At 45.3% G+C, this 25,542-nt stretch overlaps 1 protein-coding gene across 9 annotated transcripts in view; it reads left to right on the top strand.

Moving 5' to 3' along the window:
* Nucleotides 1–887: 887 nt before the first annotated feature.
* The window catches only part of ZNF462 (zinc finger protein 462), a 135,094-nt gene continuing 110,439 nt past the window's right edge, over nt 888–25,542 (top strand). For 3 of the 9 annotated variants that reach the window (XR_006776608.2, XM_045780479.2, XM_045780472.2), the window contains exon 1: nt 2,129–4,071. The gene's annotated coding sequence lies outside the window, so the exon portion shown is untranslated. Of the gene's footprint in view, nt 960–2,126; nt 4,072–4,314; nt 4,751–25,542 lie in introns of those variants that run through there. The other 6 variants (XM_045780475.2, XM_045780474.2, XM_087869496.1 and 3 more) reach the window with 6 other exon arrangements.

Genomic DNA, 25,542 nt, shown 5'->3' with positions numbered 1-25,542 from the left:
AACATTAATAAAGTCTTGAAATCCCATATGACCCCAGGGCATAATGGCATGGGATACAGAAACAAAAGGCAAATTTCACGCAGTCAGCATGTCCCCATGAGATTTCCCTCACATTGTTGGCTGTATACAAAACCTAAGCTTTTCCATTTTTAATGCAAAAAAGTTAGAAATTAACCTTCCTGGTGGAGAAGATAGCCCACCAACTAGGATTGTGTTATCCTTGTGAATATTCTTAAGGAATGACATAGCAGGAGGTGCGAACTTTCTCCTGTTATCTTAATTGTCCGCTAATGGCAAAGCATAATTACAGTTACTTAAGTGCCAACTTTATCAAGGTTTTCACTAAAACCTTCAGCCACAGCGCTTTCCTTGACTGACCCAGCTTTTATTTATCCAGTTGGTTTACTATTATTTGAAAGAAAACTGCCCCCAATAAAAACAAGCAAACAAAAAGCCTAATCCCCAACCATGTTAAATTTCTTTGTTATTTTAGTTGGAGAGTTAAGGCATTTGTGACTCCAAAAAAGTCGAAAAAATTATGCATGGCATCATTAATTGAAAATTTAGCCTTCCCACATTCAAAAAGCAGGGCTTTGCGGGAGTTTTGCAATAGTTCGCTTCACGGCTTTGGGAAGTCAATTCGCTGCTAAACCAGAAGATGGTCTTCTAAAGACTGTCCTGTATTTGGAATGGAAACTTTAGCCATTGTACCTTTCCCCCAATGCACCCACATGAGAAGCCCGAAAGCCACCCATCGGTCTCTGGATCTCCTCGCTGCCTTTGTCCCTTCTAGACGTAGAGGCTTGGAGAGGAGGTTTAGTTTCCAAGGATTGGAGCGTTTGAAGGGCGGGGCCATCTCCAAGTCCATCTCCCCTTTTTGTCCTCTTCTCCTGGGACGGGAGGGAGGAGCCAGGTCCCCCCGCGGCCGGTTCGGGAGCTCTCTGTCTCGGTCGCTAGAGGTGAGTCTGAAAGGGCGGCAGTCCGTTTAATTGTAGCGCAGGTTAATTTCTCGAGTTCACCGCAGTCGGACGGCCAGCCGCTTCCCGGGTCTTTGCCAAGTGGGTTTATGAGGTCTGAGGCGTGTTGGGGCGCGCTCGCATTCTCGCAAAAGGCTCCTCCCCAGGGCTCATTCCCCGACTGCGGGCAGCCCTTCGGTGCCCCAGGAGCCTTGGGTTTCCTCTGACCTCGGCGCTTCCTCCTCCCTCCCCACCGCCTGGTTCCGTGCGACCCTGCCCCCGGGGAAGGGCGGCCCCCATCTTACGACTTCCGACCCAAGCCAAGCCAGGAGGTACCTTCACGTCGAGGAAGATTTTTATCACAGCCTCCAAAACCCAGCGGTAATAGGGGCTTTCAACCTGAAATACGATTGTTATTTTCCCGGTGCAGGGCTTGACAGAGAAAGTCAGCTTTTTATTAAAGACAAAGAGGTAAATTATCAGCTGGGGCACTGAAGGGACGGCGGAGACCTGGCGCGCTTCCTCTCGTTGCCACGAGGAATTTGTGGGGGAGCGGCAGCCGGCGCTCAGACACCCCTGGGGTCCCGGGGGAGGAGCTCGGGGCAGAAGGACTTCCCCGGGTCCCTCCGGGCACCTGGAAGGGGGAGTCCTCCCAGTTCTGCACAAAGCCAGGGGCATTTCAGTTCTGAGCAGCCTTACCGTCCTCCTCTCTCCTTTCTTCTTTCTCTTCTCTTTCTTTGACTCCCGTCTCCCTTTCGCCTCCGTGCTTTCTCCTCCTTGTTCTCCTCTCCCTACTTTTTCTCTTCCCTCTCCTTGCCCTCCGCCTCCTTTCTTCTCCACCGCACGCGTAGAGTGTCATTTATTTATTTATTTATCACCCCCGCCATCAACACCCTTTTAGGGCTCCCGAGCTTTTCAATGTGAGTGGGAGGAGAAAAGGGCAGGAAGTGTTGACTGCGAGGGGGTGAAATCGTGCCTCTGGGTGAGAGATTCTGCCCCGGAATAAACGATTGGGAAAAATCTTGGAAAATGAGGATTCGGATCTGTTTATGAAAGCCCGCTATCCGATGGGAACCAACTCCGCGCGCGTCTCCTCCTCCCCTTTATTGTATGGGTTTATGGGTCTGTCTTCCCGGACTGTTGTTTGGAGGGCCGGGAGCGGGGGGGGGGGGGTGAGTATTAAAGAGGACAATCTAGCCCTGGATCTTCTACACCGCGCCTTCTCCACCGGATGCGCGCTCCCCAATGCAAAGGAATCCAGCAACATCCCCCAATTCAGACGCGGACAAAAGAAACTTTAATTAAGGTCTCTGCCCCGCGCGCTGTGTGTTTCTTTCTCCCGATGCTGGTGATGTCCAACTCGAGGATGCGAGAAATAGAAATGGTACAACCAGCTCGTGCCCTTGAACTTCAATTGCTCCTGACTTGCTGTATTGATTCTTTTTTTATAGTGTAGGCACCCCCCCCCCATCAAATTAAAGCCTTAGGAGACATTCGACCTGGTGAGGGGGAACCCATTCCTTTGCAAAAGAGATAGTTCAGAACGATTTGGGGAAAATTACACTAAATAAAAATTCAAGGTGTGAAAGCCTCATCTTGGTTCTCTTGTCTTCAACACCATGACACCTTATCATTAGAAGCGCTGATTGTTACTTTCCGAGCCTTTAGATGATCAGCCAGAAAAGTGCAAACAACGCGGGGCTGGAGGGTGTAAAGTTATTTAAGTAGGCTTTTTTTTTTTTTTTCCCCTTTTGGTGCGCCGTCAAAACATTTCACAAGTTAGGAAAATAAAGTGGTGGTTCCGAAGCTCGGAATGATGGGTTCCTTCCCTCCCCCATCCCCCTTTCCATATCAGAAAAGAAATAAATGCACAATGAGCCTTTATTTCGGGGGAGAAGACTTCAAAATACGTGCCAGTAATGGACAATTTGAGCTTTTCACTGGAGATACTCACACCGCAAGCTGGAAAGGGATTAAAAAGCCCCACGTGGTTGATCTGGGTTTAGACTTGCAACCTCTAGTTCCCCATGTATGTTCTTTGCAAAGATTGGCCTCTAGATGGATGCGTGTGAGGGACTCTCTGGGGCCGGGGCTCGGCGCCTCGGGCTGGGCTGATGGTGGGAGAGCTATGAGCGGCCGGGCAGGGTCCTCACTGGGGGCTTCCTCCGCCGGCCAGGGCGGCCGGGCGCCTCCGGGACGCGAGCGCGCACGCCTCAGCCCGGCCGCCGCGCTCCTCGCACCGCCTTCTCCGCAGGTCTTTATTCATCTCATCTCCCTCTTCCCCTTCTCCTCCTCCTTTGCCTCCTTCTCCTCCTCTTCCTCCTCCTCCTCCTCCTCCTCCACCACCACCTCCTCCTCCGCCGCTGCCACCTCCTCCTCTTGCATCTCACTGGCCTGGCTCTGTGTTGCTCTGAGTGACAAAGACAATGTCCCAGCCTTAACTTTGCAACCACCTTGCCTCCTTCTGGGGTTCAGCGGGGGGGAGGGGGGACAGCAGCCGCAGCCTCAGCCTCAGCATCTCCTCCAGCTTCTCCTTCTGCTCTTCTCCAGCTCTTGGATAATTCTCTATCCACCCCCCCCAGCCCTTTTCTCGTTTCTTTCTTTCTTTCTTTTTTCTTCCTGTCTCCTGCACGTTGTTGTTGTTATTAGAAAGGCTTCGCGCACCCCCTGGTGCTCCGGCGTTTTGTGTGGCAGGAGAAGATTGTCTTCCTTCTCTCTTTCTGTCTTGCTTTCTCTCTCCCTCTGGTTGCTCATTATTCAGAGAGAGACACAGAGGGAGGGAGAGAGAGAGCGCGCGAGGGAGAGGGAGGAGAGGAGAGAGAAGAGGAGAGAGAGGGGAGAGAGAGAGTGAGAGGGAGAGGGAGGGAGGGAGAGAGAGGGAGAGGGAGAGAGAGACGGATATCTCAGGTCATCTGCAGCTGCAGCGAGTCTGAGGAGCCGAGGAAGGCAGGGAAGATGGCGATCCTCCATTGCTGAGACCCGGCAGAAGCACATGAGACTCCCAAACAACTTCCACAACAATAACCCGAGCAGGAAGAGGAGAAAGAGAAAGAGGATAAGGAGGCGGTGGGGCTGGAGAACCCGAAACACCTCCCGGCGCCGGGACGCTTCTTCTGTAAGTTACTGCAATTAACAACCACCTCGGGGTGGTCCGAGTGCTCCGGGGAGGAGAGCGCGGGGCGGTGGAGGCACAAACGCGCTCATTCATTCGGCCAAGGAGGGTTGGTGGAGCGGGGAGGAGAGGAAGTCCCCTGCATGGACTGGCTGTTGGAAGAGGAGAAGAAGCGAAAGAGAGGAGGAGGAGGAGGAGGAGGAGGGGGAGGAGGGAGAGCAGGAGGGGGAGGAGGAAGAGGAGGAGGAGGAGAAGCGAGGGAGGAAGAGGAGGAGGAGAAGGTGGTGGTGGTGGCAGTGGAGGTGGCTGTGCTTTTCCTGCTGGCTGCTCCTTCTGCTGGGGGGAGCGGAGCGCTGTGGCTTAATTAATTTCGTGTAGTTCTATGGAGAGAAGAGAAAATGAAAGATGAGTGAGAAGAGAGCTGGAGGCTTAGGACGGATGCTCCGAGTGTGGGGACAGGAGTAGGGACAGAGAAGGGGGCGGAGGGCGGGAGGCGAGGGGACCTGAGCCGAGAGCCAGAGGGAGCGAGCGAGGGGCAGAGGAGGGAGCGCTCCGAGCCGCCCCGACCTGAGCGGGTTGACCTCTTTCTTTCTCTGTCCCTCTCCTTCCTTTCCCCCTCTCTGTCTGCCTGTCCCCAGCCCGATGGCAAAGCCGTGCGGATTGGCACCCCCCTCTTCCTCAGGTATTTGGCTCTCTCTCTCTCTCCCCGAAGTTGGGATGCGGGGTCGGGATGTGTCGGGGGGGTGGCTGCTGCCGCTGCTGGTGCTGCTGGTGCTGCTGGTGAGGAGAGAGGCGAGGAGCGGGGGGCACGGACCGGGTGGGGGGGGGGTTGCAGGTTCAGGAGCAGCTGAGGAGCTGTCTCCAGGCTGGGGGTTCAGAAGCGTCTAGTGGAGGAGGACAACGGTTTCTGGAGAGGAGAAGCCATTACACACGCTTGGCTCTCTGAGGAAGGGAGAAAAGAAGGCAGGGGCCTGGGGGTCGCCTCACTCCTGGTGCAGTTCCCAGGGGTCTGCCCTCCTTCCAGGCACGAGGGGAAGCCGCAGCCGCCCCCCATTGGAGCAGCCCCTCTCTTTCCCTTTCTTTATCTCCCTGTCCTCCATTTGCAAGCTGTCTGCTTTGGTTCCAGTCCAGACTCCAAAACACAAAGCTCCTTCTCACGTTCATTCTCCAGGCTTTTCACCGTTCCTGAAGGAACCCTCATTTTCTTTTCATTGTAGCTTCTAACCTACAGAGAGGGAGGGAGGCTGCCTGGAGTTCCTTTTATATTCCTCCTCTACCCAAAGGGGAAAAAAAAAAGTTTTATTTTTCAGCACGCGTCTGGGATGGGAAAAGACCAACCAGTTGGGGCTTTCTCCCAGGGCTCCCGGGGGTTGTGTCTGAGTGTCTGTGTTGGTTGTTGGTTTGCTTTGGTTTTGTTTCTGGAGGTGGCTTGCAGGTTTTTGGAGGAAGTGACTAGTTTGGTTGAGAGCTGAGAACTGAGTCAGGTAAGCCGTGTCATGTTGTAACTCCACCAGAAAATGGAGGAGAGCGGGTTTCCAGGAGACAAAGCTGAGATGAGAAGTGTTTATAAAATTATGGATGTCTCCATTTTGAAGCTCTGTTGGTGATGGCTGGAGGAGGAGGCTTGCCTGCCTACTCCTTCTTCTTTTCCAGGGTGAAATCTTGTGGTGGTTCCTCACCATCTATTCATTATGCAAGGAAATGAGGGACTTGTAAGGGCTGCTCAGATTTTTCTCCCACCAAAGGAGTGCTTTCACAAGTTATTGAGGTGTTTGTTGCCATTTTAAAGTAAACTTTGGAAATTTTTTTTCTTCTTTTGAGTGGACCTGAAGGGTTTTGACCTCCTTCAGGAAAGGCAAGGCAAAAGCTTAAACGTTTTCCACTGAGGTCTTCACCCAACTTTTAAGCTGCTCCAGGTCTCCTGAAAGTCACCAGGAATTGTTATTTCATTGTGAAGATGGTGGTGGCCCTAAAGCTGAGATTTTGGAGTGCTGGGGCTTGGTTATCATCATGATTTGATGCATGGCAAGACTTTATTGTCTGGTTTGGGCTGATTTCTGCAAAAAGGGAAAACAACAACAACAAATCCTGCAAGATCTCAGAGGAACTCTAAGACCGACTGACCCCAGTTACTCCAGAGTCCACATTTCTCTTCAGGTTGTTCCATTTGTGTTTAAGGCCTTCTTTTAGTTCCTTTGTTTTCCCCCTTCCCTTTCATTCTGCTCTTTTTCTCTGTGTTCTCAAATACTGTAAGTCTTCAGAAATATCAGATGTCTTCTTAACAATGTCACTATGGAAACAAATTTTTCAAAGATTATGTCTGTGGAGAAAACCTTATGTCCAGGTATCTTCCTTCACCTTTTTAATTGGGAAGAATTTAGTAGTCCTATAGGAAGACATTTTGTGAGGATGATTTGAAGGAAGGACCCAGTACTACCCCAGTCCACACACATTGATTGGAGTTCTTCACAGATTAGTTCTAGAGAATGTATGTGATTGATCCAAGTAAAGAACAAAATCCTGAAATGCTTGAGGAATTAATAAAAGCCAACCATGAAGATGTTGCTTTACCATTAGGTAAGGTAGCCATCTTGAGGGTGAGGGAAGATGTTGGAAGAATTTTAGGTGGACTATTGATAGGATAGGCGAGGAAGCCTCCACGGTGGAATGAAAACTTGGAGGCGATTCAGAACCAATTAATGTATTGTAAGGAGGCTGATTGGACCTTGTTTTCAACTAAGGAGAGACTTAGAAAGATACCAGCTTCAACAGAAATAGGGGACACATTGGTGAGCGACTTACACCAGCTTTTTTCTTGCTCTGCTTTCTCGTTATGTGTCAGATTTGTGTGTGTGTGTAAAGTTCCTCTGTCTACAGTATTATTGTGCATATTGAAGTGGTTTTAGATTCCAGATGTAATTATATTCTGTTGAGTAGCTGGTAGCAGTGTCATTCAGTAAATGCACAATGCTGTATATGACAACATCACATTTTTCAAAACCAAACTGTTGTGTCATTAATTGAGGGTTATTGTTCTTCTGAGGAGTGTGAAAGGAAAGGAGAAATACATGGTTCTTTAGCTGATAATTGTCCATGGTCAATGAAGTAAAACCCTGTTTTTGCAGACGAAGATGTATGGTTTTCAAGATTTTCAGTTGATGTGTGTGCTCATTTAAAAATACTTCTCTTCACATCTCTCCTTCTTTATTAAAAACCTGGGCTTCTCCCAGAGCATTTGAAAAATCTTACTTCTTGGAATCATACCTTTTATTATTCAGTTTTGAATGTTATCTTTTGATACCATTACTTTTGCTCTTAAGTGGAATGTTGTCAGTGTTAATACTTATAAAATTTGCTAATGCATGTATGGATCCTACTTGTTCAAACTCGGAAGTTCAAATGCAATGGAATAAAAAGAGTTATTTGGGAAAGTAATTACCAGATAATTTTGCATCTTAATTAACCATATTCGTGTATGTAAACATAAATACGTTATAGGTTGATCTTGAAGCAAACTTCCATTATATCTTTGTTGTTGTTGTTGATACCAGGACAACCGGTTAATTACTTATTTTAGTGGGGAAAAAAAAAATCTGACAAACTGGTTGCTGGTCCAGCAGTTTGACTCACCACATTTTTTACTTTGTGACCAAATGTTTTGGTGTCTTTATAGACAGTCTTAGAGTTGAGCTTTTCTGGAGGGAAAAAATTAGGTATCTAAGAGGCATTTTGGAGTTTGAGAATATGTTCTAACTGGTTACCTAAGAGACATATTCATCTCTGATGCCCTCCATTAACATGGGACGCACCTAATATTAAAGATGTGGTTTCTTGCATTTTTCCAATTGTACACATTAGAAATGGGACACGTGTTTTGGATAAAGTGCTATGAGAGAAATACAGCGAGTGTCAAATTGAACATTTTCATTTGATGTCAAGGCTCAGAGATTTTTTTGTTGTTGTTTTTGAGACATCAAGTTGATGAGGCTCGTTATGCAAATTTTTTCCTTAGCTATAATATATCACAAAGAGAAATCATTCTGGAGAAATATATGTGAGCTATGAGGCACATTGCAGTAGAAAAAATTCTTGTTGGATCTTTGTATTCCATAATATTTCTCATATTAGATTTATGTCTATCTAATTTATTGACCACATTCCCTGAGGACTTTTTTCCATACTCCTTGGAGTTGGAAACAACTTTTAGGTAGAAAAAATATATATGGACACACACACATACATACACACACACATACATATGTGTGTGTGTATGTATGTGTGTGTGTTGTTCTTTCTTTCTAATGAGTCTTCTGGAAGATAGTAGGAGAAAAGAAATCCAAACCTACTAATGGACTTGAGAGTATTTGTGGTCAGTTTTCCTGAAAGAAAAGAATGGTAAAATTGCCTCGGCAAGAGCTCTGCTTTCTGTATGGTGGAGTTTAATAGGGTCTAGTCTGTCTTGAATTCTTTCCTGGTGTTGCAAGTTCTTGGTTAAGGTAACCTTACTCATCTTCTTTGTGCTATATGCCTTTATCAGACTTAGCACTCTCCGCCTCATGGGACAGAGCATTGACGAAGCTGTATTGAATGTTTCAAGTTGAAAACTGGAGAACAGAGGTGCTATTACACAATGCCACACTCATAAATTAGGAAATATATAAATAATGAACTCAGATTGCAAAGGGATCTGACATGAGTGTTTGATTGGATGATTGGCATGTGGAAATGAAGGAAAATCAAAAGAAGTGGAGGAAAATATTTCCAGGGTCTACCATTACAATCCAGCAAATCCAAAAAAAAAAAAAAGTTAGCCTGTATGTGTGTGTGGGGGGGCAGGTATCTTTTGAGGTTCACATAGTTAATGAAATTGGTGGCTTTGAGAGAAACGTTGGCTGGGTGTTGGTGACCTATTAATTGATTATGAGAAAATAGAGAGGAGAGTAGATAATGCTAGAAGAAAATTCCTCTTGTGTGATATGCCAAGACATCTGGCAGATGTTATGTTGGGCCCTAAGGAATGGACAGTTTAATTTTAGCCCTAGCAAGGAAATGGGAAGTTCTGAGCTCTTTTAATAGCACAAGCCTTAGTTTGGGGAAGGTTGCTTAAAAAAATAAGAAAGGAAAAGAAAAGAGGCATTTATTGTAATATTGAAAAACTCCAGGGAGCACCAAGATTAAGCTGAAGTTTTGGGGTGAGGGATAAAAATCTTACTTCCTAAGTAGAAATGAATATAAAAATCACTTAAAAGTTGACTAATAGGTACCCCATAAATGGTGACTATGAAGAACTTCTAATTGAGAAGCTAGTTGTTTTGTGCCTTAGAGAGATCATCTACCTCAGATCTTCCCTTCCCCCGGCATTTTATTGAAGAGGAAACTGGCAAGGAGACAGGCAGTGACTTGCCCAAGGTCAGAAGGTTCAGTTGTAACAAAGCCAGGCCTAGCACTCACAGGTCGGCTGACTCCCAACCCAGTGCCCTTTCCACCACCCCACTGCCTCTGATTGTAGCGGTTTGTGAAACACCAGCTCTCCTCTCCAGAGTCCAGGCCTCTCTGAGAAACGCTGTAATCAAACACTAGTGGGGCGGGAGTATTGGTTTTTGTTAGTCGAATTTACCATGTTGGGGCTGAGCATGGTTTCATTCATAGAAGTGATATGTTCCAGAGGCCAATTTTGTTCATGGGACTTTCAGTCAAGTTGTAGCTAGTGGGTTTGAAGCTATGCTCTTCTTTCAGTTGGCCTACTCTCTTATATAGTTCTGTCATTCAGGGCTTGGGAGTCCTTTTCAGATGCCCTTCTTTGGAGGTTTGGGTTTGTTTGGGTCTATTGCAACTTCCCAAAGTGCCCACAATTGGACTCAGAGGATCTATTTTGCAACATGGTACAGATTTAAATTGGCTTCTCTCGGAGATGCCATTTTGTAATCCTGATGAATGGCCAAGCGAGTGAAATCCAGTCTAAAACAATTACTGGTGATTTCCCAGTATTCCAGACTCCTCCAAAAATGTGCCCTCCATATATCTTCTTGGAGCCCAGTTCTCTCTTGCAGACCAATGGCTAGCTATTTGCCATTCCCCAATGAAGTCATGAAGTCATCCATAAATTGAGTTTTTAACAACACTGGGGACATTTAACCAGAGAGAGCTAGAGAGATAGGACAGTACTTTGGGAAGGGTGCAGTGGGTTCCATTTCTGACCCCTCTTGGACAAGTGAAAGTCATTTTGTGTAAAAAGAAGAGTGATGTTTGGAAGTTTCCACATTTTCTAAGCTTCTTCCAAACTAAAGCATAAATTCTTAATCCAGGAGGCAGTCTGGAGAAGGTATTGCTGGATGTGGACTTCTGGCAGAAACACAGTTAACGCTATAAACAGTTGAACCTCAGTGTGGCACTCCTCCAAATGAGTTGACTGTCGAAAATAAAATGTTCCAGAAGAACTGGGAGAACAGGAAAGAAGTTAAAACAGCATGGTTTGCATGCCAGTACTGAAGGAAGAAAAAAAAAAAGTTGGGCTTGGGGGGTGGGGGCATTGGAGAGAAGATAATCCCAAATTGAACTGTCTCCTGGATTTAGAAGAGCTGGAAAGAGGAGTTTCCAAGTGAGGGAAAATGGATTTTTATGAATTTAGATCGTATTTGCAGTTTACTAGGAAGCTCTTTTGAATCTTTTGTCCCCTTGAACTTTGTCTATGGAGAACTGTACACACTGATAAATAGAAAGTCAGTTGGAAGTGCTTTGGATTTACAGTTTCTGCTTAGAAATACTATCATCAAATTTGTCTACTTTCTCAGGGCTCCTGTCCTTATTGGTTGAAGCTTTTTAGCCTTTGGATGTGTGGCTTCAACTCCAAGTTGGTTTTTTCAGGTCTTGGAAAGATGAGAGGTTGGGAGAGTGAGTGGGGTAGGAGAGGGTAGGAGTATGGTCACCTGCAAATGCATTGTCTTTTAATCCTGGTTGAGCAGATTACGTGGTGTCTTCAAAGCGTTCTTGCCTAATTCCTAGCTGGAGACGTTTTTTCATGAGTTATTCTTGGAGGGAAGGTTTCTTTTTGTGCCAGGTCATGGGTATTTTGATATTGATTTCCTTGCTTTCATGTGTTGGCTTGTTCCGTTGCCTGCATGTTGCTTCTGGATATTAATAAAATACTTCTGCTGTGCCTGTCCACATCTTAGCCCCAACTTCATTCAGAGAACACAGCCTGCACTTGGGGGTGAAGGGAAGGTTGGTAGGTACTTATTTGTTCAAAAAATAAATCCTTGAAGGTGAAGACGGCTTCATTCAGAGAAGGATTTGCCAGGCTTTCGAGTAGACTTTTAACAAAGACCACGCAGGGGAAGATGGGGAAAATTCTACCGGGGACCAGTAGCTCCTGATTAAAATGTTTTAGGATCACTTCGTAGGAAATTAAGCATTTGTCCAAGATGAGTAAGCAAAGACTTACCTTTGGATTCAGATGGGCTGGAGCACAAAAGACGCTGGAGACCCAGGCGAGACAACTGTGCCAGAAGTAATTAAGCCTGGGATTTGTGGAGAGGCTTATCTGCCACAGAGCCCAGCTGGGGAAGGCCAGCCTCCCTCCCTAAGCCCTCATCTGGCCAGTTGAACCAGAACAGGAGCTAAGGCCTTCAAATTTTGGAGTTTCTCTCTTCCCTGTTCAGATTTAAGAAGGTAAAGTTGTCATTATTCAGTTTTGCTCATGTCAGCTGAGTACTTGCTTCTCTCTTGAGCTGGGAAATGCCACGGGGTGGGGGTGGGGGGCTGATTTCCTCTGAGGGAACATTCTCCCTTTTGACACTACAAATGTGCCTATAACATTGTACTTATTACTCAGAAAATAATTGTGCAGTGGCACAATGTGGGATACTTGAAAGATGTTTGCTGCACAAAGGTTCCAATACTCACCTGCAGATTAAGAAATGGGTTTCTAAACCATCTCATTTCTATTGCTAATGAAAAGCTTTGGAAGGCACCTGTGAATTAGAGCTCCAGCTGCTATCATGGTAGGGGAAGTTAGGCCTTGAAAGGATACACGGATTAGCCCGTCAGAAAAGCAAACAGTAGCATCAGCACAAGTAGGAAATAGGGTTGTTAAGCTAACAGAAAAGTAGGCTAAAGCATTGCCATAATTACGTGGTGGAAATTTGCTGGGAAGGAGAGACAGGAGGAGAAGGAAAAGCAGGAGGAGAGAGGCAGGGGAGTGATTGGCGAGTCCCAAGTAGAGGAGGGCTATCCACTGGAAGAGCCTACAGGAAGAAGAAAGGCGTTAGCAATAAAGGAAGTGGGAAAAGCCCTGGTAATTTGGAACCTATTGCACGTGAGAAATGAAGACGAGCGCTCAGACCCACAGTCTTTGGTCAGTTCTTACTGTAAGAAAAAAGGGAAAAGACTTGAACTTGGAAGACCCATTTATGTGACTTCAGGGCTACAGATCGGCCTTTGTGATAGAGGACAGATGGACACTTGAAGGAACTGGTTAAGTAGGCCCAGGTGCAGCTTTTCCTGGAAAATGAACAAAGTAGAGAATAGAGCTCAGCAGAGAATCGCTGCATTATTAGTGGGCAGGCAGTATGATAGTCCTCTCCACGCTTACCTACTGAGCTGCTCTACCCTCGCTGTGGGTGTTAGAAGGAATGAAGGAGGAACAAAGACGCGCTTCTTTCCAAGGGGAAAGGAGTGGACTGTGACAGCACCTGGAGTCCAGTTTGGGATTAAGCCATTTGCTAGAGCCAGGAGTTGCAGGCCGGTCAATCCCATCCTGGCACATAAAAATCCAAAATAAGGCCTTTGTGGCCCAGAATGGTTAGCCATTCTAATCCCTAATTACATCATTCCTCTGTGTTGTAACCAGTTAGTCAGCAATTGAGTATCAGTCACTCAACCCGGATGGGGTCTGGTCTAGGGGTCCTTCCTGTGGGGTAAAATTTGAACACTGGGCCATAGCCCGAAGATGGCCAGAAATAGATGCCAGCTAGAGATTACGTAAGGATTTCAATAACAAGTACTTATCACCCAGAAACTTTTTCTCTTCAGTGGTTTCTGTTTTGTATGGTCTTCTCTGAAGCCTGGTAATTGGTCCTGAGTATTAATAGCTGGGGAGGGATGCTGTGTTGGAAGAGGCCATTTTGATCTGAATGTCAGAGTTCAGCTGCTGGAACTTCTCCCCCTTCTGCTGTCAACTGAATATTATTCCTTCGGATACTGGGTAAGAATACCATCTGTAAGGTGAATAATTATGATGGCTTCATCAAAAAATGCTGCCAACTGCTCTAGAGTAGGAAGATAACACAGACCTTCCACAAAATGCTCTTTCTCCCCCTGGGGAGACTCACAGTTATTATTAATACTAGGTTGCATTGGTTTAACATTGAATCTGAACCAGGGACTGTTCATACGGTAGAGAAAACTGAGGTTCGGGGAAGTAAAGTCATTTACCCAAGGTCGTGGAGCTGGAAAATGGGGAGCTGGGGTTCACACACAGGGGTACTACCTTCTGGTACTACCTTCTGGCCCTCAGCAGGTGGGAATTGGCCTCGGTTATTACTTAGTAGTCCTGATGGTTTATCTCTTCCAGTTGCTTGCGCCACTAGTAGATCCTGGTGTTCTAGAAGGGAAATTTGAGCATAATGGAAAATTAATTGTAATATATTGGTTGATATGAGAGATATAACTTATTGTAATAGCTTGACAAAGTGTGTTTAACTAAAGAGTACCCTGTTTTTGTTCTTCTGAGTTATAGAGGGGATGGTGAAAAACAGCAAGAGACCCTGTACAAGGAAATTTAGAGAATAAATATTTTTAAGTTGTACTGTGTGAAGCTCAGAATTGTAGTTACACATGTGGCTATTTAAAAAAGGAACACCTACCTGTTACAGCAGAAAGATACACTGTGTGACTTTTTTCTTTTTCTTTTCTTTCTTTTTTTTTTTTTTAAGTAAAGAAGGTGTCTTACTTTTTTCCTTCTTAGGGCTCCCATTGAAAGTCTCAGTGTCCCGTATTGGCTCTGGTTTACTGTTAGCACGAGACATGTTTCCAAAAGCCACACGGACGTATTTGAAAAGTAGTTCCACTGTCTAATGGTCACTTCTGGAAAATAGCACAGATAGTCTTCAAAGCGTGTGCTAGTATCCCCCACGCCTTTTAGTGATCACCACGTGCTCTATTTAGATCCTGGAGACATGATGAATGTTTGGGTTTTTATTTGCCTCTCCCTGAAACATCACAGTACAGTAAGGAAGCTGCTGTTCATGGATGACCACAAATGCCCTTAATAGAGTAACAAGTTGTACTCAGGGAGATGGAGCAGGTCCAGCTATCCTGAAGATACCCAGGACAGTAGCTTTACTGTAAGACAGGCAGTTGGGGCATTCATTGCTGAGTAGGCTTTTTAACCTCGAGACAACTAGTCGTGGTTTTATAAAATCTTAACTGCTATGGATCTGTTCAGGTGATCTCCTGTTCCCAGACAGACTTGTACCCGAAGACTTTGTAGGTGGATAAGCACGTGTCCTGTTTATAAAGAGTACCGAGGAGGCCACACAGCCACTTTTTTTTTTTTTAAACCTACCATGCGTATCTTCTGCCAAACTTACCAAACCATTGTTGTCTTAGATAAGGCCCTTCATGGGGGAAACAACCTCAGAAAAAAGATAGCTACATAGTGGGAGAGAATAACGCTGAGCTATAGCAAAGCATGTGGGTCTCCAAGTGGAATTTCTGAGTTAAGAGGCTTAGGGAGCATCTGTTGGGACCCTAATCAGCAGCACCCAGCCTTCTAAGATACTCCCTCCAACCAGCTTGTCTCCAAGACCAGTTCTTAACATGGTTCCCCAGTTTTCCTCTTAATTCCACTAGGAGAAATCTACCCGGGTTACCCTCAGGAGCTTTGCAGAAGGTGCAGGTGAATTGAGCCAACACACGTTTGCGGGTGCAGTGACATTCAGTTGGGACTAGGACTTTGAATTTGAGAATATACTCCACGTGAGAGGCAGGGTGGCCGAGGGACCCTTGGAGCATGTCCAAGGAGGTAACTGTAGAAAGTCTTATGTATTTAGGCCTGGTGGGGGAATCTCCCATTATACTGAAAACAAAAGAAAAGAGCCTCTTCAAAGGCAGGTTCCACTGTGATGTGAAAAAAGCACATTGCAGAGATCACATAAAATGGCACGCATTCAGGAAAGCAGAATTGTATCCTTCCTTCCACTTGGGTGGAAGTTCCCATCATGCATTCCATCTTCTCCTGTGGTTTTGCCTCTGATTAGTAATTTTGGGGGGGCTGGGAAGTGACGTGGCTTTGAAGAACAGATGTCAGCTGTCCCTGACATTCCTCCTGACTCCTTGGTCGCCTCAAGTGTTTTGAGTACCTCACCCATTCTTTTTCTGACCAGTGGCTGTAGCTTGTTAATAATGAAGGAACATCACCCATAAGTCCTGAAATTAGCAAGTGTTAAATGTTATGTGATTATTAGGGGAAAAACAAGATAATCTAGTCAGTGGGCTTAATTAGGTTGTGATTGCCCAATTGCTGCTTCATGATAATTATATTCATAACCCCGTTTCTAGACGTCAACTACAATTATCAAAATTGACCCCAGCACAGGTAAGTGTTAGCGATCTTATTTGAAGCAGCTACTGAACGGTGAATTTCCAATGTTCCCGGGTGTCCCTCTCTGTTCCTTTTCCCCCTGCTTGCCACCTTCCCATCTTTTAGCATTCGTAGCAGAAAGATCGCTGGTAACATTAGTTTGTCTGTGACTGTGCACATATCGTGTAGCTCGTGTTGGTGTCTACAGAAAAATACTGAAGAGTCAAATATGAGTAAAAGAAGAAAAAGAGTAAAACATAAATAAAGCAGCAAATAGGAATCTTGAAGCATAAAGATCCGAAATGGGCTAGATTTTTTTTCTAGCACGTGAAACCTGTTCAGTAGATTTAATGTGATTCATTTGAATTGAGCCTTTACTTTAGGTGAAGAAGAGTCCCCTGTGTTTGAGATACTGTCTTAACATGATCTTTAAGGTCTGAGGAACAGGCGGAGAACTTTTAACTTTGTATTAACCACACCCTCCTATCCCCCAAATTCATGACATTTGCCGCTAGAGTATTCTAGTAGAAAGGAAAATGTCATTGCTGGGGACGTTGTTTACTGTTTTTCTCCCCAGTGAAGGCAATGATTTCTAGGAAATGCAAGCAACAACCTGTATCAGAAGTGGGTATGTCAGTGTGATACCATGAATCATTGGGGCCAGATTGTCCCTTGGTGGCTTTCCCTTTCTGACATTCAGTTATATGAAAAAATAATGGACTTAAAATTTGCACACCATGGCTAAACTTCAATGCAGTAGAACTGTCTGAACAACTAGGAACTTGGTTACTATATATGGGTGTGTGTGTGTGTGTGTGTGTGTGTGTGACTGTGTGTTATATATGTGTGTGTTGTGCGTGTATATATATATATGTAAACATGTATGTGTGTATTCTGTCTGGGAGAAGGTGCTTATTTTTTGCTGAAACATCAGGAGTGCAAATTTCGCAGAATTTCTGGGTGAACATGCAGTTCTTTGTGTGGGGGTCTTCATTAAGGAAGTGGTCTGTAGTGTGTAGAGCAGACTCTCTGGGACTGCATGAGCACAGGATGAAATTGCTCTGTCCCTTCCTAGCTGTGTGACCTTGAGTAAGTCACTTAACCTCTCTGTTCCCATGTTTCCTACCCAATGAAAGGGAGATACTAATATGAATCTGTAGAATTGACAAAGGACTACAAAATATTGTGTGGTTTAAGGGTCCTGGTTCATAATGGGCACTTGAAAAATGATAGTTCCTTCCTTCCTCACTGATAGAGAAACTGGGACAGAGATCTCCCAGGGCTTTGCCAGATGTGAATTGTTTTGTCCTTGGTCTGAAACTCCGTTTTTTTGAGTCCCGCCTGATTAACCTTGTGCCATGTCTGCCTTAACTGATGGATGGTCCTCACTGCTGTTGTGCAGTCACGGGGAGATTTCCCGGATCGTGCACCTCTGCTCGGCCTGCCTGTGGACCCTGCGGTACTCCGCATCCATGTGTGGGTGTTCAGTCGGGATTCATAAGCGACCTGAGGATGATCCCATGGCCTCTTGGGATACTGTATTTTCCTGGTGACAAAGCCTATCCCAACCTTGCAGAGATCTATTTCCTGGAATGTTGTGGGGGAACAATTTTTAATCAATGTGAACTTCCTTGAGCATTTTGGAAGCAAGATGTTACTACTGTTCCTATCGTTTGGCATCATTCTGGCAACAATGATTTTGTCTTTTCGAGAATGCGGAGTTTATTGCAATGAAAATCGTGCTTTGGATGCCCCTCCATAGCTTCACTCATATGGCCAGCTCCGAGCCAGTTCGAGGACTGGCCAGTGGCCTTGCCTAGAATTGCTTGGGTCTTCTCTGTGCAAATGTTTATTTTGATAGTCCGTGTCTGCTTGGTCTTACTAATGTACTGTAATATCAGATGCTTTGAGATCTCAGGGGTAAGGAGGCTAATTTTAGAGTGCTGTAAGGGTAGATGGTATTTCAAAGTGTAGAATGGTAGGACCTAACAAGACTTACCTAAACTTGTTTGCTCCAAGTCAGAAGAACATATGTTGGTGGCCTCCATGGTGAGCGCGTGGTGGTTGGTGGTGGCTGGAGCAGAAATGAAGAACGTTTGAGTGGTTCTTTGGTAAAACAGTGTAGGGACTTTTCCCCTTCAAAAGCAAATTACCCATGATGATTTATTTATTTATCTTCTGTTAAAATTTTTACATTTCAAGAACTTCCAGAGACAAGGGTCTCAATGGACTAATTTTTTTTTTATTATAAAAAATTTATAGTTGCCGCTTGAAAATTGTGTCCAGAGATATTTGAGGAGAGAAGAAGAGACTATGCATTTATTTCCTGGTGTTCAGATCTCTTGAATGATCTTGAGTGAGAGATTTTGGGTCTCCAAGGGTAGACCCCAAGACTAAAATAAAGGGGTGGTGGTGTAGCTGGTTGTAATCATATGAAATGCCCTCAATAAACTAAGACATACTAGGAGAAACAGTAGGAGTTGAAAGTGAGACCTCTTAGGATGCCTGAAAAGCTGGGAGTGGAAAGGTTTCTCCAGTTTCCTTGAGATTTTGCTCAGGGGTGTATTTGGGAATGCCCTGTTCACACGTGTTTGGTTCTTTGCAAGTTGTAAGATCCTTACTTAACCGGATGGCTGCAAAGTGGTAGAATGGTGATTGGTTTAACTTGGGTCAAGCTCCTAATTCGCTCCCAGCCTCCAGTTTATCTTTAAAATGGAATTCTGTCTAAGAGGCATAATGTATGTAGAGCACCCAGCACCCTGCCAGGTACCCAATACATGGCCGCCTCTGCAGTTCATTTGCAATGATCAATTAGTAGCCATCCAGTGCCTCTCGGGCACGGGGGCTTGCTTCTTGCCATCTCGCCTGGCTTTGCACGCCCAGTTAGCAGTTGTGGGATGACTTCGAGTTGGAAAGAATGTAGTGTCTTCACTATCCTACAGCGTGTTTTATGGATGCTCTTGTAGTTCAGAAATGCGTGCCCATCCATCTCTCCATTCATCAAACATTTATTGAGCACCTTTTGAGTACCTTTGGCACGCCTGCAGCATGCCTGGGTGGTCGAACCCAGGGGGGTGTTGGATCTCTCTCTCCCAGTCACGTTGGGTTCTTTGTTTTGGTAATTGAAGTGATTATGATGGAGATGGTGTCCTTAGCCCCATTTAAATAGGTTGGAGCCAGGGTCTGGTGAACTGTGGCTTTAGCCAGGGGGAAATGGATTCCTGTTTAGATGCCTGCATTGCTGAGTCTTTGTGTGTATATGTTTACAATATCATTTGCTAACCGTGTAGTCAGTGCTGCTGGGGTACGTAATCTGGCAGATCATTTAAATATTTACTCCAAAATATCTTGTTCTCTGTTGGTGTGAAGTAGAGTTTCCAGATATTTTTAGGTCATTTTCATCTTAGCAACCCTGTTGGAGATGAACCAGACACGCTGCTGTAAACTGTCCCCCCATTTTGGTAGAATTTAATAAAGTAAAGTTTAATGGTTTGGTCCCAAGAGGCCAGCGGACCATCTGGTTAGCAGAAGGTTAGGTCGAGTTGTGCACGGCCGCTGGGAGGGCCACGGAGCCGCGCCGCCGCCCCGCCGCCCCGGTGCCGTGTCCAGTTGCCGAACGCGTGAAGCATTGAAATGGTGCTTTCAGGTCTGCCGAGCCAGCAGTTCTGTTAGCACCGCTGTGACGCAGGAGATAATTCAGCTGGGCAAGCGGCAGCATGGGGGTGGATCTCCAGTACAGGATGTGTAATGTCAACATGAAGGATTGGAGCTGGCAGAAGGAAGGGAAGCACTCATTTCATGCCAGTGCAGGAAGCCTAGAGAGATGCTTCCCACCCCCTTGCGTCTTGTCCTCTTCTGCAGCTTTCACATTATATGTTCAATGATTACCTTGTGCATGGGCCATGGCAAAACTTCAGCTGATTTTCTGCCTCTTTTGGAACCTGTCAGCATAAACAGAGTGAACCACATTCCACACACATGGAGGGCGGGCGAAGGCAAGACTTAGCGGCACAGCCTGGGAGGAGGAGAAAGGGCTTCGTTAGGCAGGGGCATCTTTGTGCTGGAGATGGAATCCCATTGTCCGGCCCTTTGTGCTCAGATTTGAGACCGGCCATCCGTTCAAAGGCTGCAATCATCCCAGAACACTGGGCTGCAGCTGTAGTCCGTGGAAGCCTGCAGAATGGTCCCAGAGATTCTGCAGGAGCTTAGCAATTACATAATTGCCGTGTAACTGGAGAGAGCCATCAGGACTGTCTAGTTCCCCTGGAAAGAAAGCTTCTACAATTTAAGGGATAGATTGTTTTCCCTTGTTAAACCTGAAAGCTGATGAGCAAGGACATCAAGCCACCAGGCTGGAACCGGGTCCTCTCCCTGGCATGAGACAGGAGGATGTTCACAAGTACACTTGGCTGGACATTCAGTGGACTTCACAGCTGCGTTCAAGGCGGGGAGAGAGAGAGAGAGAGCAACTCACCAGGTCTCAGAAAAGTGGATTCTTGTATCCGTTGAACACGGTATCTGACTTGTTTCTAATCTGTGAGGCGACATTCCGTATGCATTCAAGGCATGGAGTTTTCCAGAGCTTTCCTAGGAATGGGACCAGCAGAGCTGCACTTCATCACCAAGAGCCCTCTCAAGTTCTGCTACCTGCTCTGGAGGATTTTCACAGCCTCTCTTGAGGGAGCACTTGCCTCAGACGCTGAGCAGCGGCCGCACTGCAGGGCCTGACTGTCATGCGATGTTCCTAAATGCTGGAATCCTCGCCACATCAACCCATGGTAGTGCCTCGGCAGCCCGGGGGCTGGAGCAGACTGGACACTTTGTCTGTGAAGACCTCACAGCGCAGGAATGAATTCCCTCTTTCAGAAAGCTACCTGACCGCTTGTTTTCCATAGTTGAGAAAATTTTGAGGTGGAGTTGGTTAAACGTAGGCGTGAGGGCTGCACTCGACCAGCGAGAAGTCCAGGCTCCATTTCTTCAGATACGAAACAGTCATCTAAAATCAGCTGCATCTCCTAACCCAAGCTTGGGCGCGATGTTTGTTTATGTGAAGCAGCCCTGCCTTTCTGGGGTCCGTTCTGTGGGGCTGCTGGAGTAGAGAGTGGGTTTATCGATGGCTTTCAGTTGGGCCTTTGATCGCTATGCTCTTCATCTGTATCTCTCAGTTGAAATGTGTTTGTAGTCAGAAGGCAAATACAACATTTTGGCTCCTTTGTGAGTTAAAAAAGGAATGGCCAGCGGGCACTGTAAGGAGTTGGAAACCTCCAAGGTGGATTGGGTCCACAGACTCCCAGACCTTTTACCTTTAGACCTGCTTTATTCTTCACCTCCTGGGTTTAACGCTGAGGTTGATGGATGCAAATAGTTTCTTTTAGAATTTTGATTCCTATGAAAGAGTGCTGGTGGGTTTTCAAGGAGCCAGGCTGCCTCAGCACTGCACTTTTATTTTGTAGCAATCTGAAGGGGGGTATAGGATCACCCATGGTGACCCTTTCCTGCGTCATTCCAGGCAGGCCTTGGCATGCTTCAGCAGATGAGTAAGGGTGAGGGCAATTGGCAGGAGGACCCGCTGAGTTCATCTTGCTTCGTATCTTAGAAACTGGCCTGACCTTGTTCCATCATCAGTGTTTGGGCACTCTGAGAAACACTGGCCCATCTTGCAAGGGTCCTGGAGATTGTGTTGGGATCAGTGTGCTCTCATACTAGGAAGGGACACTTGACTCAGGTGCAGAAACCACATGTAAGGAAACCCTTGGCTATCAGCATTGGGAGGCCTGTGAAGACCTTGGCAGTGAGGGCCGTGGTGTATAGTAGAAAGAACGGAGACCTCAGAGCCAGTGAGTAGCTGCGTGACCCTGAGTGAATTATTTCATCTTTGATCTTCAATTTTTTTTTTATCTGGGGGAAAAAATCTACTTTGTAATCTTCACATGGGGAGTAAATGAGATTGTGAATGTAAATCTCTGGTGTAGAGCCTGACGTATAGTGAGCACATAAAAAATACTAATTCCTTTTTCTCCCATTCTTAAGTTTCCATAAAACACTTATTATAGGCAGAGCACTTCTAACAGGGACTGAGTCAGAATACACTTGAGTCCACATGAAATCCCCATTAGGGGGCTTGTACTGGTGGGACTGATGAACATTTAACATCTTGGCTTTAGGGGCTGGAGCAATATGTTTTATTATATGGTGACTTTTATTTATTTAATTTTTTAAAAGATTTATTTTGGAGAGGGAGAGAAAGAGAGATCATGCTTGCATGGGGGGGGAGGGTGGCCAGAAGGAGAGAGAGTTCCAAGCCGACTCTGTGCTGAGCGCAGAGCCTGATGTGGGGCTCGATCCCATGACCCTGAGATCATGACCTGAGCCAAAACCAAGTGTCAGACACCCAACTGACTGCACTACCAAGGTGCCCCTGTATGGTGACTTTTAAAAGCCAGTGTGCTCCTCTATGAAACATGACTCTGAAATCTGGTAAAGGGGGGAAAAAGTACCTTAACCTCTCTTTGCACTATCTTGAACTTTCTGTAATAGATTATTTATTAAATTCCTCAGATGAGGTTCTATTTTTATTTTTTGTTGTTTTGACTATGGTTGCACAACTAACTCCTTTAAAAGAAAAATCTGACATTTCCCAAAAATAGCACAGGTGGGAGATAGAGTTGGGTGTCCAGAACCCAGTAGACTTGAATTAATGATCCTCCGAGCCTCTTTGCTCTGACGTCTAACCCAGTGTGGCATTCCTTATGTTGGTGTTACATGAAGCCTTGTTGACTGTTTTCAGAGGAAAAGTTAAAATTTAGCCAAATCAACTTTGAAGGCCAACCAGTAGTTTCTCAAGATCAATTACTGAAGAGGACTTGACTAGAAGCTGCAGGAAGGCAGGCCTGGGCTCTGTCTTGTCATCGGTCTCATCAGTGCTTTGCACAGTGCCTGGGGTAGATGTACGGTGTCAAGAAGTAAGTGTTGAGTCAGTAAACCAAATCCAACACTTTTTTAAAAGTCATATTGCTTTTAAATATCTGTTCCCTAAATACACCTAGATTTATTAAAGACAGAACCGTATCTCTTAGTTTCTTCTAAACAGTGATTGCTACTCGAGATATCACTAGTGTAAAGCATTCAACTTGAGTTAAGTGGAGATTTGGCCCTGACATTTTAATTTAAAAATGAGAGTTAATGTAAGTTCTTAATCAAGGAGAACGTCCCAACTCTACAATCTGTATTAAATAAATATATTCTGGAAGTAAGAACAACTAGATTGCCATCTAGGGTAAAGAAGCCAAGGAGAGTTTGAGTATTGGTGGCTTGGGAAGGATACTAATTTGAGGATGACAGTTTACTGGTATGATTCTGAATGACCCCTTGGGGCATTGTAAAGTTAGATTTTGTGGAACTGAGTGTGAGACATTGAGAGGAAAAAGTCAAACTCAGGAATATTCAGCGGCTCAAGGTCAGTGGTTCTGGAGGAATCTCATTTGTAGTTTTATATGAAAAAGAAAGACATGTCTTTTCCCAAGACTTTATTTGACCTATTAAGTCTATATGGATCATGGCATGTTTTTCATGGGGTAAATGGGTGGTATGGAAGCCTCAAGGAATATAGAAAAAAAATGTTAGAGAAAGAAAAGATGAGTATGGAGCGTTTCCTGTCAATTTAACATAATTGGAAGAATGAAGCAATGGAAATGGGACAATAGTCATGCTCTTTGAACATGGTCAAGCAGGTTCAGAAAACATGCTTCTCCACCTTTGACTTCAGTTCTTGAACATTTCAGTGGAATGATTTAGACCATTGAAAGTCTAGTATGTGCAGAAGCCTTCTAGGTATGAGGTGACCTTGCAATATTAAAGAAACCCACGGATCCTGTTAGTTCCAACCTCACTGAAGGACATATTCTGAAGAGCCAGCTCATTAAGCAAGCTTTTGAAGGGTGTGCGCTGCAGAGCAGTTTCCTGTTATTTGGTTAATGGTTGACCTAGTTCTATTGCCATATGCTTCCTGGAACGCATTCTAATATAAAGTATGTGTTAAAGCAAGACTAGGATAATAGCAGGAAAGTCAAAGCCTCCTGAAGCAGAGACCATGTTAATGCTGGCCCGGTGAGGGCAGAATAGGGTATGGGTGGAAAACGAATAGACTTTTCTCTTCACCATCCTGTTTCCTAATTCTTACTGGAGTCCTCACACTTCATCCCAGGGCATTCCAAGGAGTTGGCTTTTCGCACCGTACCTCGGACGTATATAGCCTGCATTGTTAGTTCATTTCTCGAGCGTGCCAGACCCAGTTAGATGTTGAAGTACCCTGAGTAAAATTATTACTGCGAGGAAAGATTAGATTAGATTTGGCTAATGGCAGGTGATTTTGTTTTTGTCTTATTATTTTTGTATTGCCAACAAGGGATTAGTAAATCTTTTTGTCTGAAGTTTGGATGGCGTCCAGAGTCTAAGACTGAGGCTTCTTTGACTTATTTATCATTCTACCTGGAATCAGCAGCCTTGGCTGTTCATTTGGGTGGACAGGAGAGTCCACGCGATCACAGGGGCTGCCGAGCAAACTTTGTACCAGACACACAGTGTTTGTTTTAACAGCTTCAGAATGTGAAGAATCTGTGGGTCTAGTCTGCTAATTGCTGGATAGTTGGGTGGTGGTAGAGGAAGCTGTTCTCTTCATTGCACATAAAGAAAACATTTGAGGAACCACAAGTGTGTGGGGTGGGGGTGGGATGGGGGTGGGATGGGGTGGACAGTTCCTTTTAAATTCGTTTTTTAAAAAATCACATCATTGTAGAATGGGACAATGATTCCTAAACCAGGCTGATGTTCAGAATCATTCTGAGAACTTGGAAACAAAAAGGAGGTTATTAAAAATAGATTTTTAGGTTCTACCACAGGAGAGGGATTCAGTAGGTCTAGGGTGGGACCCTAGAATGTGTATTCTTAGAAGCCTGATTTAGGAACCACTGGTCTTGGGAATTCAGTATCCTTAGGCGGGCAAGGGAGGAGGAAGCAGCCACTGTGCTTTCATGTCTCACATGCAGGAAGTAGGAAAAGGAAAAGAGATGCTGTCAGAACTTGGTATTTGTGGCTGCTTATAATTTGAGCTACAGAATAGGCTTTCGTCTTTTCTTCCCCAGGAAGTCAGTACCTCCAGGGCACCTTAAGGGTACCGTATACTAAGTGTTTTGGGTTTGGGAAATGTCATCTTAGTGGCAGGCCACTCAGTGTGCTCCACCGCCGTCCCCATCCTCCACTACCCCGTCATCTCCCTCCCACCGTGGAGACAGTGTGAGCAGAGTATCTGTCATTCATCAATTAAATTGGATGGCGTTTTTTCATAGTAATACTTTGGCTGGAACAAAGGGAAGTTACCTTATGTTGATTTCTGTATACAAAGAAATTGCTACTGATCCACCCAAATAGCTGCTGCTATTTTTTCCCCCTCTTATTAACAATAAAGAGATGCACATGTTGACTGTGGACTTGCTCCATATAGCTGCCCACCTGGCCTGGCTTGGAGCTATTGACTCTGACACTGGGCCACAGCTCAAGAACCCATTTATGAACCAGAATGGCTTTGACGTCAGGATCACCCTGATTTGGGGTCTAATAGTGTGCCTGATAATTAGTTGATCTCGAACGCACAGTTAGTGGGTCAATGAATGACTGAACCAGCTAAGTAAACAATGCCCCCAAGAGATAAGAAGTAACTTGGAAAGAAGATTCTGCTTCAAAGCAATGTGTGTGGTCAGCATAACCTTTTTAAGGATGTTTTCTGCATTCATCTCAACAAAAAGGAAAATGACCCTGCTTTAAAATTTGAGACCAGATACTTCGGCTTCCTGAGAAAATGCAGGGAAATTATTTCTTTATGTGTTCTCTATCCCCTA

The sequence above is a fragment of the Ursus americanus genome, chromosome 18 (genome assembly GCF_024610735.1).
Source record: "Ursus americanus isolate L20-20 chromosome 18, mUrsAme1.1.p, whole genome shotgun sequence".
NCBI lineage: Eukaryota > Metazoa > Chordata > Mammalia > Carnivora > Ursidae > Ursus > Ursus americanus.
Note: the sequence above shows the minus strand (reverse complement) of the source record. Positions and strands in the feature narration are given on the sequence as shown.